Source organism: Giraffa tippelskirchi, chromosome 1 (assembly GCF_054371585.1).
Source record: "Giraffa tippelskirchi isolate mGirTip1 chromosome 1, T2T-mGirTip1v1.2.pri, whole genome shotgun sequence".
Lineage (NCBI taxonomy): Eukaryota > Metazoa > Chordata > Mammalia > Artiodactyla > Giraffidae > Giraffa > Giraffa tippelskirchi.
Window position 1 is genome coordinate 174,690,639 of NC_137275.1, and position 19,332 is coordinate 174,709,970.

The following is a 19,332-nucleotide window of genomic DNA, read 5'->3' on the forward strand; positions in this document are numbered from 1 at the left end:
TTTACATTCAAGAAATCTATCCAGTCAGAAAGATCTCCTCTTGACTCTGGAAGATGGAGAGGAAGAGAAATCTTTGTGAAATATTCACATAGAATTTACTAATCTTCAGGTAAGAAGATTTTCTCATAGTCTTACCTCATCTGATATAGATGACATTTGTCCCACTCCAGTCCTCTCTAATTTTCCAAGCTTGTCCAAGTGGGGAAAAGTTAAGAGATACTTTGAAGATCAGAGCCCAGGGACATAGGCACAGTGAAAGACTAAAGTATAATCATAAGACTATAAAACATCTCTGCCTCCTCCCTCTCATACCTTACAATTATACTAACAGGGCTCTAGCAGAGAACAGTGGATTTCAGCAGAAAAATCTTCAATTCACACTCTATTGGGAGGAGTACTTACAGTGTAACCCAAAGTCAAATAGGGAGACAAAATCAAATATGCTAGAGGAATTTGAAGTCTCTGGCACCTATAGCTATAGCAAATATTAAACACAGCTAAACTTTTAGCAAAATTAAATACACCAAAGCCCTGTTAATAAAGTTCCTATTACCCAGTGCAACACATATGGCTTTAAAACTTACATCTCAAGATTGTTTTGGTTATTCAGGATCTTTTGTGTTGCCATACAAATGTTAAGAGTTTTTGTTTGTTTGTTTTAGATCTGCAAAGTAATGCCACTGACAATCTGATAAAGACTGCACTGAATCTGTAGATTAACTTGAGTAGTGTAGTCTTTTTGACAGTATTGATTCTTACAATCCAAGAACATGGTATATCTTCCATTTATTTGTGTCATCTATGATTTCTTTAATCGACATCTTATAGTTTGCAAAGTATAGGTCTTTTGCCTCCATAGGTAGGTTTAGTCCCAGGCATTTTATTCATTTTAATGTGATGGTAAATGGGATTGTTTCCTTAATTTCTCTTTCTGATTTTTTGTTGTCAGTGTATAGACATGCAAGAGATTTCTGTGTATTAATTTTTTATCCTGCAACTTTACCAAATTCATTGATGAATTCTAGTAATTTTCTGGCATCCTCTTTAGTATTTTCTAAAATATATAGCATGGTATTAGATCATGTCATCTGCAAAGAGTAATATTTTACTTATTTTCCAATTTGGATTCCTTTGATTTCTTTTTCTTCTCTGATTGCCATGACTAGGACCTCCAAAACTATGTTGAATAAAAGGATGTCAACATCCTTGTCTTGTTCCTGATCTTAGGGGAAATGCTTTTAGCTTTTCACTGTTGAGTATGATGTTAGCTGTGGGTATGTGATATGTGGTCTTAATTATGTTGAGATATGTTCTTTCTATGCCCACTCCCTGAAGAGGTTTTGTTGTAAATAGTTGTTGAAATTTGTCAAAAGCTTTTTCTGTGTCTATTGACATGGTATGGTTTTTATCTTCAATTTGTTAATGGATGTATCACACTCAATGGTTTGCAGATGGAAAACCCTTGGATTTCTGAGATAAATCCCACTTGGTCAAAGTGTATGGTTCTTTTAATATATTTTGGATTCAGTTTGCTGATTTGTTGGGGATTTTGTTCACCAGTGATACTGGCCTGTAATTTTCCTTTTCTGTGGTATCTTTCTCTGGTTTTGGTATCAGGATGATGGTGCCCTCATAGAATGAGTTTAGAGTTGGAGGAATCAGGCTCCATGACTTCAGACTAAACAATAAAGCTACAGCAATCAAAAGAGTATGATGCTGACACAAAGACACATTTGTGGTCTATCAATGGAACAGTATGGAAAGCCCAGAAATGAAACCACATACCTATAGTCAATTAATCTATGACAAAGAATGCAAGAATATACACTGGAGAAGAGATAGTCTCTTCAGTAAGTGATGCTGGGAAAACTGGACAGTTACATGTAAAAGAATGAAATTAGAACATTCTCCAACAGCACACACAAAATTAAACTCAAAATGGATTAAAGACCTAAATATAAGACTGGATACTATAAAACTCTAAGAAGAAAACATAGGCAGAACACTCTGACATAAACTGTAACAATATCATTTTGGATCCACCTCCTAGAGTATTGAAATTAGAAACAAATATAAAAAAATGGTACCTAGTTAAACTTAAGAGATTTTGCACAGCCAATGGAACCATAAACAAAATGAAAAGAAAACCCACAGAGTGGGATAAAATATTTGCAAACAATGCAGTCGTCAAGGGATTAAGCTCCAAAATATGCAAACATCTCATGCAGCTCAATATATAAAAACAACCGAATCAAAAATAGGCAGAAGATCTAAATTGACATTTCTCCAAAGAAGACATAGAGATGTCCAAAAAAGCATGTGAAAAGATATTCAACATTACTAATTATCAGAGAAATGTTAATCACAACTCCAATGAGTTATTGCCTGACACAAGTCGGAATGGCCATCATCAAAAGGTCTATAAACAATAAATCCTGGAGAGGGTGTGGAGAAAAGGGAACTCTTCTACACTGTTGGTGGGAGTGTAAATTAGTATAGCAACTATGGAGAATAGTATGGATGTTCCACAAAAAACTTAAAGTAGAACTACCAGCATTCCCACTTGTAGGCATATATCCAGAAAAAAAAACATAATTCAAAAGGATACATGTACCTCAATGTTGATAGTAGCACTATTTACAATAGTCAAGGCATAGAAGCAACCTAAATGTCCATCTATAGTTAGTAATGGATAAAAAAGATGTTATATATGTATGTATATATACACACATATAGAGAGAGTTTGTAATCATTTCACTGACTTATCAATATTACTGTCACTCCTGTGGCATCACTAAAGGTTAGTTACTAGAAGGGACCCTGTGGCTCAAGTTTTTTCTCTTATTTCTCCATCTTTTCTGGAAGTCTGGGTCTCCTTTTCCTTTTTTTTTTAAGATTTTTTTTGGCGTGGGCCGTTTTTAAAGTCTTTATTGAATTTGTTACAATATTGCTTCTGTTTTATGTTTTTATATTTTTGGCCATGAAGCATGTAGAATCTTAATATCCCAACCAGGGATTGAACCCACACCCCCTGCATTGAAAGGTAAAATCTTAACCCCTGGACCACCAGGGAACTCTCTGGGTCTTCTTTTCCTATTTCTTTCTATGTTAAGTCATTTTCAGTGTTTTTATTTGTCTCTCAGAATCATCCATTTGCTGTCTTCATAAGCTCTGAAAAAAAACCCAAGAAAATCATTGAGTTACCTGGATGTTATTATTCAGGTTTTCTACCATCTTGTCTTTTTATACTACAGTTTTCTAAATATTAAAATAAAATAATACAGATAGTAAAATCCAAGCTTTAGTGCTTCATCCCCAAATCTCATATTTTGAAAGTGTATTGTTTCTACTTATACCTGACCTTAACTCATTTCCCATAATGTAGTAATAGTCATTAGATTATCTGAAATGGCAGCAGAAAAAGATAATAAATTTGCTCAGTCTTCTAATTTTAGGCAAGTCACCCAAGATAGTTACCTCAAATAGTTTTTCCTTGTCCCAAGAAAAATGGTAACAAAAAACTATCATATACTAAAAGCAAATATCAAGCTTTGTGGGAGAAAGAAAAAAGATTAACCAAGCATTTTAGAGTAGTCATTGTTAGGGCACTATGCAAAATTAAGATCACATAAAACTCTAATAGCCTCTATTAATTGTCTGAAGCCTATTAAGTCTTGCAGATCTGGGAGAGCAATGCTATGCTCACTGGCCACAGTTTATAGGCTCTTCCATCTGGATCTTTTACAACTACCATCTCTTGCAAAACGCTTTGTTCCAACTTAAAGAATTGAAGCAAGAATAACTTTTTTTCTTCCTCCTCAGCTGAGTTTTGGCAAGTAGACTTTAAGTTACTAGCACACTAGGGAACAAAGCACTAATGAAATCATATGAAAAGTAATGTACCTAAGGAAAAGGTAAATGATAATAACCGGTGCACAACTATTTATGACTTGGGACTTTAAAGTGAAAAGCACTTTCTATAACAATAAATGTTCTGTATTATATAATGTTGCAATAACACACTAAATAACTGAACACTAGTTGTAATTTTTCCTCACTGCAGCAAAACATGTTCAGAATCAGAAAATTAAATTCTCTTTGCCCCTTTACTGTTTCAATTATATGTGTATTAAGCTTTGACAGAGCTTTAAAAAAATTATTGCTGTGCTCTAAAAATGTATGGTTGAAGCACTGTTGAGTCATAGGTTATTGTTGGACAGATTTTGTCTCATTCTTTGTTTTAGATGAGAATCGTATATTGAAGTGTCTTATAGCCATTGGTTGGAGAGTGAGCAATGACCCCAGAGACTTATATTTAATTCTGTTTGGAAAGTTAGTAATATTCTATGTGTGGAAAGAAAGTGTCATTATTCATGTAAGAGACTATAGGTTGGAACTTGGTGCTATTGAAATCTTTGTTTTCAAAGTTTGTCTTATGTACAACCAAAAGGAATGAGTCATATTATATTTCCCTTATTCTGCTATTTGAAATAAACAAAAGCTCTAGGAAACAAGATTTTATCAAAATACAAACCTAAAAACAAACAAGCCCAAACCTCTCAGGTCACTCAAAAAGGCTTCAGAAACTCTTTCATCAGTGCGACTATCAATAATTAAATGATCAGTATGATCCCTCTACAGGACAACCAGCTCATTTCACACAAAGCAATCATTTTCTTAACTACAATGTGAACATCAAAGATAAATTCTGTGTATGAACACATTCCTATTTCCCAAATATAGTGGCCTGAGAAGGCATGGGTCACCCCAGCTGCCTTTGCCAATACCCCTCAAATACTGCAAATAAGCACAAAGTAAGTAAAACAGTAGTTTGCTTGTAAAAACATCTCAAGATATGCCATCTATCACTTACAAATCAATTTTACCTCTCTCTATAGAAATACATTGTTTACTAATGCAGTTTGAGATGCTAATTACAAAATATGGCTAAGGTCACAAAACAGTTGTTCATCCTGAAGTTGGAAGAAAGTAGTAGCTGTCAAATCTCTTGTTTAACTCCAGAGAAAAGTAACTGCCATTCCTTACCAACTAAATAGCATAGTTAATAAATGTATTTATATGTTAATATTAGAAGTTTTTATTCACCCCTGATTCTTTTTTTGTAAATACATTTTTTAATTGAGATATAATTGACATATTTTAAAAGAAAATGGCAACACACTCCAGTATTCTTAACTGGGAAATCCCATGGACAAAGGAGCCTCTTGGGCTATAATCCATGGATTTGCAAAGGAGTCAGATATGACTGAGCCACTAAACAACAAGCAGTTGACATATAACATTATATTAATTTCAGGTATACAACATACTGATTCACTATTTGTATATATTGTGAAATGATCACCATAATCAGTCTAGTTAACAAATGTCATCATATAGTTACAACTTTGTTGTTGTGATGAGGACTTTTAAGATTTACTCTTACCAGCTTTCAAATATACAATACAATATTATCAGCAATAATCATAATATTATTAACTATGTAAGTAATGCTGTACTTTACATCTCCATGATTTTTTTAGTATTTTGTAACTGAAAGCTTGAACTTTTTAACTCCTTTCACCCATTTTGATCACCTTACACTCCCCACATCTAGCAACCTCCAATCTGTACTCTCTATGAGATAGGTGGGGTTTTTTTGGCGTTTCTTTTTTCAAGTTTCACATATAAGTGAGATGATATGGTATTTGTCTTTATCTGTCTGACTTATTTCACTTAGTGTGAGGCCTTCAAGTTCCATCCATTTTGTCACAAATGGCAAAATTTTTTTTTTCCGTAGCTAAATAATCCCCTGCATGTGTATGTGTTTCTTTATCCATTGCTGAATAATTCAGTTGTTTCCATTCTTAGCTATCATAAATAATGCTGTAAGGAACACGAGGGTTGTTGTTGTTCAGTCCCTCAGTCGAGTCTGACTCTGTGACCCCATGGACTGGAGCACACCAGGCTTCCCTGTCCTTCACCATCTCTTGGAGCTTGCTCAAACTCATGTCCATTGAGTTGGTGATGCCATCCAACCATCTCATCCTCTTTCATCCCCTTCTCCTCCTGCCTTCAATCTTTCCCAGCATCAGGGTCTTTTCCAATGACAGTTCTTAGCATCAGGTAGCCAAAATATTGGAGCTTCAGCTTCAGCATCAGTCCTTCCAATTAATATTCAGAATTGATTTCCTTTAGGATTGATTGGTTTGATTTCTTTGCAGTCCGAGGGACCTTCAAGAGTCTTCTCCAACACCACAGTTCAGAAGTATCACTTCTTCGGCACTCAACTTTCTTTATTGTCCAACTCTTATATCTGTACACAACTACTGGAAAAACCATAGCTTTGACCAGACAGACCTTCACTGGCAAAGTAATGTTTCTGCTTTTTAATACGCTGTCTAGGTTGGTCATAACTTTTCTTCCAAGGAGCAAGCATCTTTTAATTTCATGGCTGCAGTCACCATCTGCAGTGACTTTGGAGCCCAAGAAAATAAAATCTGTCACTGTCTCCATTGTTTCCCCACCTATTTGCCATGAAGTGATTGTATGAGATTACAAAACAGAGTCAGCACACATGTGGCACTCCCCCTTCCCATTTTATAACATCCATTGTTAACAAACTGTGTCATTCTTTGTTTCCAATCCTGGACAGAACTTTCAATTTGTCTCAATATGGTACTCCAGTCACTTGCTATCAACTAATGAGAGTTGATATTTAAGATGAAACATTTTTGCCATGTCTATTCAGTGGTTAAATTTTTTTTTTTCATCTTTTTTACACTAGTCAGAGAAGATTCAACACTTACTGGCTCTTTGGTGAATAGCATGGTTTTTAATCACATTCTACTTCTTAAGGGATGTTTCTTATTTGAATAATGTTCAAACTGTGATGTATTAAACTATTATGTAATAGGCTATGTGCTGCTATGTGCTACCAGGAAGTTTGATGGTGTCAAAGAAAGAAAAACCAAACAGTTTTGTTCATGTGCATTGCAAAATTTTTGAAATATAAAGTTCATAATGATATATGAAGAAATTCCATTATAGTCTTAATGATTTATGAAGAAATTCCATTATAATCTTAATCATGAACTTCTTAGGGGTTGGGCATGTGATTTAAGAAACTTGACATTAACTTATTTTCAATGCAAGTTTATGTTGCAGTTTACAAGCAAAACATATTTGGACATCATTTACACTTTACTGCTTAAGTTTGTAAAATACACATTTTTATTATTATGTACTACATTGGTTGTGGCTTAAAAGTAATTCATTGAGTCAGAAAGTGGAGTTTGTAAATTCCTTAATTGATGTGAAATTGTTGCTTAAATATAAAGATATTTTTGAATTATTAATATTTCAAATATATAAATATATATATATATATATATAATTTCATGTTCTGCCAAATCCTTTGGTATACAGATGTGAGCGACATGGTAGGTGCTGAAGAATCCTTTGAATCCAATTCATCTCTAAAATTCTTTATTTTAGATTTGATCTTTAATCAGTTCAGTGTTGGTTATAATGTGATGAAATTTATGAGATTTTTATACTCTTGTATATTTGGGGGAGGCTGTAGCAAACTGTAACCTATATATAAAGCTGATACACTTTGTCAAGAATATACTTTATGTAACAGTTCTTATCCTAATATTTCCACAATATCTGATGTTTAGGAACTGTATGATTTGAATAAAATAGCTACATTATTTTTTACGCTGATAGTATGGCAATAAGGTAGCTTGTTTGTCTATTCTTTATTAAGGGAAATAAGAAACAACATATGTTTAAGAGACTCTCAGGTATTGGATAATGAAAATATATGTTAAATTTTTGAAATAGATAAGTAATAACAATTACAATTTGTTTATTTTGTCAGATTTAAGAAATAAAAATTACTATTTGGATCAGGTCAGGCCCCTGGAAATCTAGAAATTATTCAAGAATTTATTTCTCTGATATACCAATACATACATTACACCATCTTTAGAAGCTTTTAAAACACTGCATCTGCAACAAACCTATTTTACCATGAGAGTTGCTTCATATCAACTTAAATTAAAAACTCACTTTTTGCACAATGTGGTTACCTATGAAAATAACATTTAGGGTTGTATATAGTGAAAAAAAATTTGCTTTATTTTCACAGATATTATGTCTTCTTGCCAGTCAGAAGAGGAAAACAATAGTGAAGAAGAAGAAAAATTTTGAATAAACACTTCATGAAAGAAGATATGTAAGTACCTTACAAACACATGATGTGATTATAACATGCAAATGTTATCTGTAACTCTTAACACTGAGAAATAGCACTTTACACCCACTGCAATAGCTAACATTAAAAGACAATACTGAATGTGGTACAGAGGTGAAATAATTTGAACACAGACATTACTGGTTGAAGTGTAATATCGTATAACCATTTTGGAAGACTCGTTGGTAGTTGTTTTTTTTTTTTTTCCGGCTGTGTTCATTGGTAGCTTTTTATAAAGGTAAATGTCTACTTATCCTTAGACTCTGCAATTCTACTCTTACATGTTTACACAAGAGTAAGGAAGACAAATGTCCAATGTCTTGGAGAATCAGGAGAGAGTTCTTTTCCACAGAAATTAAAGCCTAGTGCATCTCATCAGCCAGTCTTCTGAAATTTGCTTAGGTTAGCCTGTCCTTGTCGTCAAGGGAATTTGACCTTCCCTTAGACTCATCTTCCTTGGTTGTCTGTGCACAGACTCTTCGTTACTACTTCTTTCTGTGACATAAACAGTAAACGCACATTTCTGGCTTGATGCTTGTACCTTCTTTCATACTTGATGCTTGTTCTTAGACTCCCCGAAAACTATCATGAGCATGAGGTATTCTTACCCTCTATCCTAGCCTCTTGGGAACTATAGTAGTTGGATCACCCAGTTTTCTAGCGAGGACAAGCTAACAAAATTAGACGTGAAAGGAATTGGTTGATCAATTATTTTGTTCTTGTTTTTCTCCCTCTAGATTTTACTCGGAGAAGGCAATAGCAACCCACTCTAGTACTCTTGCCTGGAAAATCCCATGGACCAAGAAGCCTCGTAGGCTGCAGTCCATGTGGTTGCTAAGAGTCAGACATGATTGAGCGACTTCACTTTCACTTTTCACTTTCATGCACTGGAGAAGGAAATGGCAACCTACTCCAGTGTTCTTGCCTGGAAAATCCCAGTAACAGGGGAGCCTGATGGGCTGCCGCCTATGGGGTCACACAGAGTCGGACACAACTGAAGTGACTTAGCAGCAGCAGCAGCAGATTTTACTCTGTCTCTTGCTTTTCTTTTTCTTTCGCCTTAGCTCATCAACATCTTTGCCTTTCATTTTGTTTACTTCTCCACAACTTTTTACTTTTCTTATACTTATTATTTTCCACATGATTTTCTTTTTCTGTTCTTTCATTTGTACTGTATTTCAGTTTGGCCATTTCCTCACCTTGTGGTTATTTCTTTTCTGCAGTTCCCTTCTCTAGGCTTATTAAGTGCTTTACTTTTGAAGATCACATCTCATAATAGCTGTGGGTTCTCCTTCCCAGAAGATAAAGTTTGAAATAAGGATATGAGTGAGTGCAAATTGTTTGGGAACTGACTCCCAGAAGCACCGGTAGGGGGATGGAGTAGTAAGACAGAGAAAGAAAGCCTGTGTGGAGTTGTTAACAAGTAGATGGGTGACTGAGGTGCAGTCCTGAGGGACATTTGTGGGAGACAACATAGAACATGCCTCCAAATAATCCCACCAAAAGGATGAGGAAGATGGTATATTTATTTACAGACTCCTGTTCCTCATTGTTTGGGATTGCTCTCAAGGATATTAGTTATCTATCCTGCCTCCCAGAACTCGCAGTCCAATCTATGAGTGGACGGAGCACACTCCTGCCTAGAGAAGTCACAGGGACAGGAACTCAAAGATGACAGAAGGAAGAAGCATCTGACATATACTGTGTAGTGGGTGGGCCAGTTATGATGGGGTACTGCTAACATCTGCAAAAACAGCCTTTTTAATTCAACCTTTTATGGTTGAATGTTTACCACTTTATAATTCCACAAGTAACATTTTAAATGGTACTTTAGGGATGTGGAAATGAGACCAATGGAAGAATAAAAAGAGCTCAAGTGTGTTTCTCTGTGTTTTTCTAAAATAGGAACAGCAAGATATATTAAGATATGTGCTTCTAGTTACAAATGCATGAAAATCAATGTATACTTTACACAGGTGAATAGAAATTGCAAAAATCTATCTTGAACATTTTTATAATACATTTTCAACATATAATCTAGTTCAATTGCTTTCTGTATTACTCAAATTACTTTATTCAGTCATCATTTTTTTTTTTTTTTTTTTGGGCAGGGGCATGGTCACACTTCAGTATCCATAAGATAATGTTAAATGTTTAAAAATAGTACAAACTATTCTAATAGTTCTTGTGCTAATACTGCATTATCTATGATAAACTATTGCAAGCAAAAATGTGGGGGTTCTTTTTCCTTACTAAATTCAGATATAAAAACAGAATAGTTAACTCATATACAATTGAGATTGTGTGTCAGTAAATTCAGCATGATTTAAAAAAAAAGATACATCACATACATCATCTTAAATATGGGCATGTTAAATGAGTTGTTTAGTTAGAATTGGCCTATACAACATTAATTTTTTGCTTTTCATTCTTTCTCTTTCATGATGTATTTGATTATTTCTGCATTTAATCAAAACATTTTATGCCTTTTTTAATAATACTGGTTTTTATTACTTATATCTAAGACAAGAGTGATTAAGACTGTAAAATGCTACAAACAGATCATTGTCCTGCTATTATTTTTCCTTTAAAGAAAACATATCTCATAAAATGTTCCAATCAAAGGACTTCCCTGGTGGTCCAGTGGTTAGGACGTTACCTTCTAATGCCCGGGGTGTGGGTTCAGTCCCTGTTTGGGGAACAAAGATCCCACAACAGAGTATGGCCAAAAATTAAAAATAAACGCAACATTGTAATCAAGTATACTTAGAAAAATGTATATATTCCAATCAGTAACAAGATGAGCATGTATTTCTAATTTATAAAATTTGATGGAAGGAAAATATCCACTGATACAAATCAATACTTCGGTCTCTTTGAAAACTAGGTTTTCAGTTTCCATAAGACATCTAATCAGTCTATAAAACTTTTTCTTTTCCATTCTTGTCCCTGAATACTTAAGCATTTATTTACATATTTATTCACTAACCCAAATATGCACTTACTGAGTGCCTACTAGAAATTGATAAATTCTCCATATGTTGACCTTATACAAAATCATGCAAAAGAATGTTCCTAGATTGCCAAATGCAGCGATGCAGCAAGATATAATGGATATTCACTATTTTAATGATTCTTGTCATGCTGTTTTAATATTGCTTTAAGCTATTTTTTGAGCATTTTAATTTATTGTATTCTTTACTTATTTCAGTTGCACCCTAAGGCTAGTTAGTGAAGGATTCCATTTTAAAAAGTCTAAAAAATAAATAGAAGTTGAATTGCCAATGTTTTTGTTGCTGCTCTTTCCAGATCTCTGGGAAATAGAAAGTTATGAAGGATGTAAAGAAATACTATCATGAGGAAGTGTCTTATTCAGTGTTTCATGGATAACACTTTTAATGTGCCAAAATGGTATTAAAGAAACTCAATACAGCATCCCCAAGGTTATTTGCTCTCTTAACTACATGTTCTGGGGAAGACACAGTAGTATTTACCATTGTTAGTATCTGGGTCCTTTTTTGGGTTTAAACTACTTGAACATGGCAGTTGGTAAAGTACAATGGGATAGCAATGTTCAATCATTTTCTACTGCTTGCAATAAAGAATTTACTCTGTCTTCTTAGGGAAGGCCATTTTGAGAAATCAGGGTCACCCACACTGGTTAATGAATAAATTATATAGATAATTAAAGAACAGACATGACATATTTTATTATTGACTTGTTGGTCAATAAAATTCTGGAGACAATAGAATTTTCCTTAAAATTCTTCACATTTCCTAGTTATCTAAAGTTAAAGTGGGTACATTAAATATAACTCCATATTAAAATAGTTCATTTATATTGATATATTTCTTTCTTCAAAGGGAATCTGAGAAAACTTATGTAGGCACTATTAAGAACTACAAAGAGTAGAACAGATAAATCCATGGCGATCAGAGCAGTTGGTTCTTATTAGTTTCAAATGATGTTTTTGTTTGAGAGGCAAGATAAACAGCCAAATAAGAACCAAATACTGATTGCTATCACTTATAGTATTTAATCATTTGTACCAAGTTACTTACTAAAAATGACTATATGTCTAATTTCTAAGGTCTAAAAAATGACTGTATGTCTCAGTTTATATTTTGGTACAATTATTAATACACTTTTTCAGTCTTTGGGCAGTATATAATACTGGTAATTATATTCACAATAAATCATAGACACAATATGATTGTTGCTACAATAATATTTCCATGAACCAAAAACAAAAACAAACAACAAAAAAAGAAATGATGCATTTACTTTTAAACAGTTCTGTTTTTTAAATGAGGATAATCTCATACTTTTGGGTTTTTTTTTGTTTGTCCTTAAATATTTATTTACTTGGCTATATTGCAGATAGATTCTTTACTGCCTAAGTCACCAGGGAAGCCTATTTGGCTTCAACTGGTTCTTAATTGTGGCACACAAAATCTTTAGTTGTGGCACGCAAACTCTTAGTTGCAGCATGTGGGATCTAGTTCCCTGACCAGGGATCAAATGCAGACCTCCTGCATCAAGAGCTCTGAGTCTTAGCCACAGACCACCAGAGGAGTCCCCGTAATTCTTAGCAGAGAAATAAATAGTGCCGCAAACATTGGGATGAGTTTCTAGTGATAGAAATGTTTAGGTTTATTATTCAGTCAGATAGAAATAAAGTCCATTAAAACAGATTTCTATAAGAATTTTACTTAAATCTGACACTTCTGAGAAACAAAAATGTTGATTCTAATAGTCAAATGAGTTAAAACAATGCAAAATATTTATGTATATTGGGGTGCCATGGAAGAAAACAAATCTAAAGTCACTTGTTTGCTAATAAAAATTAAGAATCAATAAGCTTATACTTAGATTGTTGCTTTTAGGATAACTTTCTTTTTTGAATTTGTATTTAGACTATCTTGTTATTTAAACTTAAGGAATCATGTAAGTTCTTATTTTAATGGATGTTTAAAGAAGATCAGATAGGCTCTGAAAACTTAAGGGCTTTAGGGAAGTCATACAGACCTGACAACAAAGGAGAACTTTTGAGAAATATCTAGACCAATGATTACACAGCCCTAACAGGATTTTGGAAAATGTTCTGATCATGTCAGATATTGTGTGATAGTTTTATTTGTGATACAAGGTGTAACCATACTCCTTTACAGAGTATTGATATACCACTGTCAGTCATTCTGAGAGACTTTAATCCAGGGGCCAGAAATAATGATTTTTAAAAGTTTTAGAACTAGATTAAAGAAAAATAAAGTCCTTAATCTTTGCCCTAGCTGAAATTTTGTTCCTATATTAAAATTTCAGGATAGATGGAGCTTCATTGTTGACGGTAGCATCCTCTACCATAAAAGTAAGTAGCTTGTACTGCCATGTGGCAACAGGACAGATGCTGGGCAGAACAGATTGTAACTGTGACTGTGCATCGTAAGGCTCCCTGAGCAAAGGGTCTGGGCTCTTTAGTGGTAAGATACTGTCTGTTATACTATGGTGCATCATAAGGCTCCCCGAGAAAGGGTCTGGGCTCTTTAGTGGTAAGATACTGTCTGTTATACTATGGTGCATCATAAGGCTCCCTGAGAAAGGGTCTGGGCTCTTTAGTGGTAAGATACTGTCTGTTATACTATGGTATGCTGATTCGTGGAGAGGGCAGTGGCACCCTACTCCAGTACTTTCGCCTGGAGAATCCCATGGACGGAGGAGCCTGGTGGGCTGCAGTCCGTGGGGTCGTGAAGAGTCGGACATGACTGAGCAACTTCACTTTCACTTTTCACTTTCATGCATTGGAGAAGGAAATGGCCACCCACTCCAGTGTTCTTGCCTGGAGAATCCCAGGGATGGGGGAGCCTGGTAGGCTGCAGTCCGTGGGGTGGCGAAGAGTCGGACACGACTGAGCGACTTCACTTTGACTTTTCACTTTCATGCATTGGAGAAGGAAATGACAACCCGCTCCAGTGTTCTTGCCTGGAGAATCCCAGGGATGGGGGAGCCTGGCAGGCTGCCGTCTATGGGGTCGCACAGAGTTGGACACGACTGAGGCGACTTAGCAGCAGCAACAGCAGCATGCTTATTCTCTCAGTTGTGTCGAACTCTTTGCAACTCTGTGTACTGTAGGCTCCTGTGTCCATGGGGTTTTTCAGGCAAGAACAGTGGAGTGGGTTGCCATTTCCTTCTCCAGGGGATCTTTGCGATCCAGGGATCGAACCCATGTCACCTGTATCTCCTGCACTGCAAGCAGATTCTTTAGGAGCTATGAGGGGAGCCCCTAATTTACTATACTGGAAATGTCTAATAGGTACTCTTGAAATATACAGTCAGTTGTGGTGTCTGAAATTAGGATGAAAAGCCAATCTTTAGAAGAGTGATCTAATTACTTAAAAGGCTAGGAAATTTTCTTAGGAGTGCTAGTCAGGAAAAGAATATGACAACTCATACTAACAGTACATGAGAAAGTTACCTAACATACCCTGAGAAATAATATGGGTATAGTTGACAAGAGTTAAATCTAGAAATCAGGACAAGGTCACTTCATGATATAATTTAGGCATTAAAAATTTAGTATGGTGACTGCCTCAAGGCAAGATGGAGTTAATTAGGATCATATTTACTCCTCAGTCTAAAGCAACATAAAAAGCCACATCAACTCTATTGTCCAAAGTATCTAAGTGTCATCTAAATCAGATATAGATGAGACCCAGGGGAGAAATGAGGTGAGTCCTGTATTTGAGTCAGTATACTGTCTGGAGAATGTCAATGCCATGGATGATAAAGGAGAGCTTAACTGCAGCCAAGAGATCTGAAATGCAGAAGTACAGCTAGGAGTCTGAATAAACCAAGACAGATAAAGTTTACAGGGCAGAATCTCAGGAGGGGAAATAACTACACAAAAAGAGAACCTTAGAGACTTGCAGAAGGTCCCCTGTGAGTCTTTATTTGACTGACGGGCATATGCCAATGAGGAAACTATCCAAGGCTAGGGAGAGAAGGATGGGAGGGGGTGAAAGTCACACAGACTTGGGGTAATTTATTTTCCCAATAGCTGGAGTAAAACATATTCTCAAAATTCATGGTGCATTGATTAAGGACTGAGAAATGGAGGTGAGAATAAGCCTAAGGTAAATGCTGCTATTAGAAACTGGAAGAAAGAGGATCCTTGTAATGGTTTAGCAACAATGTGATTTGCAATTATTTGGAAAAAGATGTTCCTAGTGAGCTGGGTGATGTAATACAGGTAGTTTCTGAGCAGATGCTTCCAGGTTTCTTCTTGCTGCATATAGTAAAATGTGAGATGAGAAGTATATTATTAAACAGTTAGTAGACAGAGCTTAATGGTTTTGAATTTTTTTAGTCTCCCTAGATGGTAACCAGTGCTACAATTAAGCAGGGGTTTTCAAGCAAAGGTCAAATCCAGGATACTGCAAAGAAAATGTGGTCTGTCTTAGGTCAGGCTGCTTAACAAAATACCAGCCCCTCAAATGGCACACAAAATATATTCATTTCATTCCAATAGCCCCCAAAGCATCAAATTTCCAGCATAAATCCTATTGTCCAAAGTATCTAAATGTCACCTAAATCAGATATAGGTGAGACTCCAGGTATTATTGATATTGAAGCAAACTTCTCCAGCTGTGAACTTGTGAAACCAGATAAATTATGAGATTCCAAAATACAGTGGTAAGATTGGTACAGGATAGACATTTCCAATTCCAAAAGACAGAAATCATAATGAAGAAAGGGCAAATGGGTCCCAAGCAAATCCAAAACCTAGCAAAGCAAGTATCATTACATCTTAAGGCTCAAGAATAATCCTGTTTGGTTTGCTGCTCTGCCCCCTGGACCCACTAAGGTTGAGGTCTTAGTCCTGCAACTCTGCCAGGCAAGGGTCCCGCCTCCATGGTTCTACCAGGTGGCCTTAACTACCACGGCTTCAAATGAAGCCTGCCTGGCCTAAGATACAGTGTTTTGCTTTTAGTAATTAATGTAGCTACTTTAGAGATTTGACTAAGATAAACATTATAGACTCTTGAGAGTCCCTTGGACTGCAAGGAGATCCAACCAGTCCATCCTAAAGGAGATCAGTCCTGGGTATTCATTGGTAGCACTGATGTTGAAGCTGAAACTCCGATATTTTGGCCACTGGTTGTGAAGAGCTGACTCATTTGAAAAGACCCCGATGCTGGGAAAGATTGAGGGCAGGAGGAGAAGGAGACAACAGAGGATGAGATGGTTGGATGGCATCACCAACTCAGTGGACATGGGTTTGGGTGGACTCTGGGAGTTGGTGATGGACAAGGAGGCCTGGTATGCTGTAGTTCATGGGGTCGCAAAGAGTCGGACACAGCTGAGCGACTGAACTGAACTGAAAACATTAATAACCAAAATGGAACATTCAGTCAGTATGTGTGTATGCCCAGATAGAATGTGTGTGTATTCTAATTCACTTCAACAAATATTTGAATTCACTTTACTTCAGTTTCATGTAAATCTAAAATACAATTATTTATATTCTATGCAAAGAGTAATGAAATACATTTCTGTCAAAAAAAAACTACATGCGAGATCTTTACCAGAAAAACAAACAAAAAAAAAGTGAAAATAAATTGATCAGACAACAAAGGGTGAGGTATCCATTTCTTGGAACTTCCGTTAAGGAAAGGTGTTGTTTTTTATCAAAGATTTTCAATATCAAAAATATTGAAAGTGCACATCTTAATATCAAACAATGCTGATTGGCAGTTGTGGATTGTTAATTTCCATTAATGTAGGCATCACCACTTAAATATAGAAACTGCTCAGCACTTCCAAGTGTCCAATAGAGGATGGAAATTTGAATAGCTACTATGAACTCTTACCTAAAATAATCTCTCCTAGCGTGACAATCACAGGTCACTGAACCTGACCATCCCTATGTTCTCCTGGTATTAATGGGTATGATTTTTAGTTGTCTGACTTACTTTCTCATCAAAATCATTGACTAGTTTTATGGTTTCTGTCAGAGAAGCAACACAAAATGAATTTTACAACATGTTTTTTTTTTCACTTCTATAGCATGCAACAATAATTATAATATGTAATTATGATATATAATTGTATTACTATTTTTTACATTTAGCATTAATAAAAATGTATGAACATTTCAATTTACTGATGCCATCAGATCCATCACTCTTGGATCTAAAGCTTTACAGAGCCCGACCAGAGACTTTATCTCTGGCACACATATTGGCTAGATGAAGTTTCCTATGAAAGTGAAAGTCGCTCAGTCATGTCCTACTCTTTGCAACCCCATAGACTATACAGTCCATGAAGTTCTCCAGGCCAGAATACTGGAGTGGGTAGCCTTTCCCTTCTCCAGGGGATCTTCCCAACCCAGGAATCAAATCCTGCATTGCAGGAGGATTCTTTACCAACTGAGCTACCAGGGAAACCCTGGAACTTTGCTATTCAAAATGTGGACCCATGACCAGCAGTAATGCCAGCACTGGGAAACCTGGTAGATATAGAGTCTCTTATGCTTCCCAGATGGTAGAGTGGTAAAGAATCCGCCTGCCAGTGCAGGAGTTGCAAGAGACACAGGTTTGATCCCTGGGTCAGGAAGATCCCCTGGAGGAGGAAATGGTGACCCATTCCAATATTCTTGTCTGGGGAATTTCATGGACACAGGAACCTTGTGGGCTACAGTCCATGGAGTCACAAAGTTGGACACAACTGAGCAACTGAGCACACGTGTGTGCGTGCACACACACACACAGATCTAGTAAATAAGAATTTACAGCTTAAATAATTTACAAGTGATTTGTGTGCACATTGACATTTGAAAAGCACTCCCCTTGAGAAATGTGTTATCTGGTAATCTCTGTATTGTGAATGTGAAAGCAATCAATAACTATTTCCCATACTTTACTTCCAAGCACCCCAATATAGATAAATATATATACATAAATCATATATTTTGATTTAAAGCAAGGTCTGTGGTTACTGCAGCAGATCAAATCATATTATTTTGAATATCTTATATTTTATGGAGATTAAAGGAACAATAAAACCTAATATTAAGAAATATAGTATATTCCTGACCCCCTCTCATCACCCCAGTGACAATATGTGAGTAGAATTAGAATGAGATGTCTCTGTAGATGAAATCTATTAAAGCTGTATGAATAGTTATGGACAGTATGAGTGTAGCATCTAATGTAACTGAGAAACTGAATCTCAGCCTTATATTCTATGAGAGATGTAACTCCCAGACAGAAATTAGCTAATCTTTAGCTTTCAGTGAAAAAGTGTATTAGAATTCTTTAATGCTAGGTGATAGCTGCTGCTGCTGCTGCTGCTAAGTCGCTTCAGTCGTGTCCGACTCTGTGCGACCCCATAGACGGCAGCCCACCAGGCTCTGCCGTCCCTGGGATTTTCCAGGCAAGAGTACTGGAGTGGGGTGCCATCGCCTTCTCCGCTAGGTGATAGAGTTCCAACCAAAATATGAAAAATTAGCTCCTATGACTGAATATTCTAGTTGTCTGCTTGGCTATCTGTTATCTTTATTATGCTAGCTATCTGATGTGATGTGCTTTAAAGGGTCAAGTTATGCCACAAATTCATTTCTGTCTCCCTCTTTCCCTTCCTTCTTTTCTTTCTTTCTCACTGCCTCCCTATTCTAATCTATCTGTTTATCTACCTGTCCATCTCAACCCTGCCTTCCTTCCTGTTGACTTCAGTTCTCTTGTGAGAACTCTACCCTTGGGGAGAATGATGGCTTCTGCAAGTTCCATTCTCGCTTAGTTCAGAAACTTCAGTCTTATGGAGAGACCCCCAGAATCTGTATGAATCACTGCAAAACGATGTTGTTCCCATGTGGAATATATGCCCTGTTCATTCCAGAGAACAGGTTTAATTTAAACCAGTGTGACTGACATGTCAAAATTTTGTGATGTGCTAAGAAGGGGGTAGGAGGTTGGTAAAGATGGGGATAGACTTGTGCTTGCTATCCAAACACATAGAAGAGGGAAAGTTTCAGAAATGGAAAGATACTGATAAGAAAAAAAAAAAAGGCACTGAG

General features: G+C 36.0%; 1 protein-coding gene across 16 annotated transcripts in view; it reads left to right on the forward strand.

Moving 5' to 3' along the window:
- The window catches only part of LOC145538490 (uncharacterized), a 388,991-nt gene that overhangs the window by 302,019 nt on the left and 67,640 nt on the right, over positions 1-19,332 (forward strand). For 11 of the 16 annotated variants that reach the window (XR_014076956.1, XR_014076962.1, XR_014076953.1 and 8 more), the window contains 2 exons: positions 8,156-8,242; positions 13,584-13,629. The gene's annotated coding sequence lies outside the window, so the exon portion shown is untranslated. Of the gene's footprint in view, positions 1-8,155; positions 8,243-13,583; positions 14,200-14,454; positions 15,167-19,332 lie in introns of those variants that run through there. The other 5 variants (XR_014076924.1, XR_014076967.1, XR_014076933.1 and 2 more) reach the window with 2 other exon arrangements.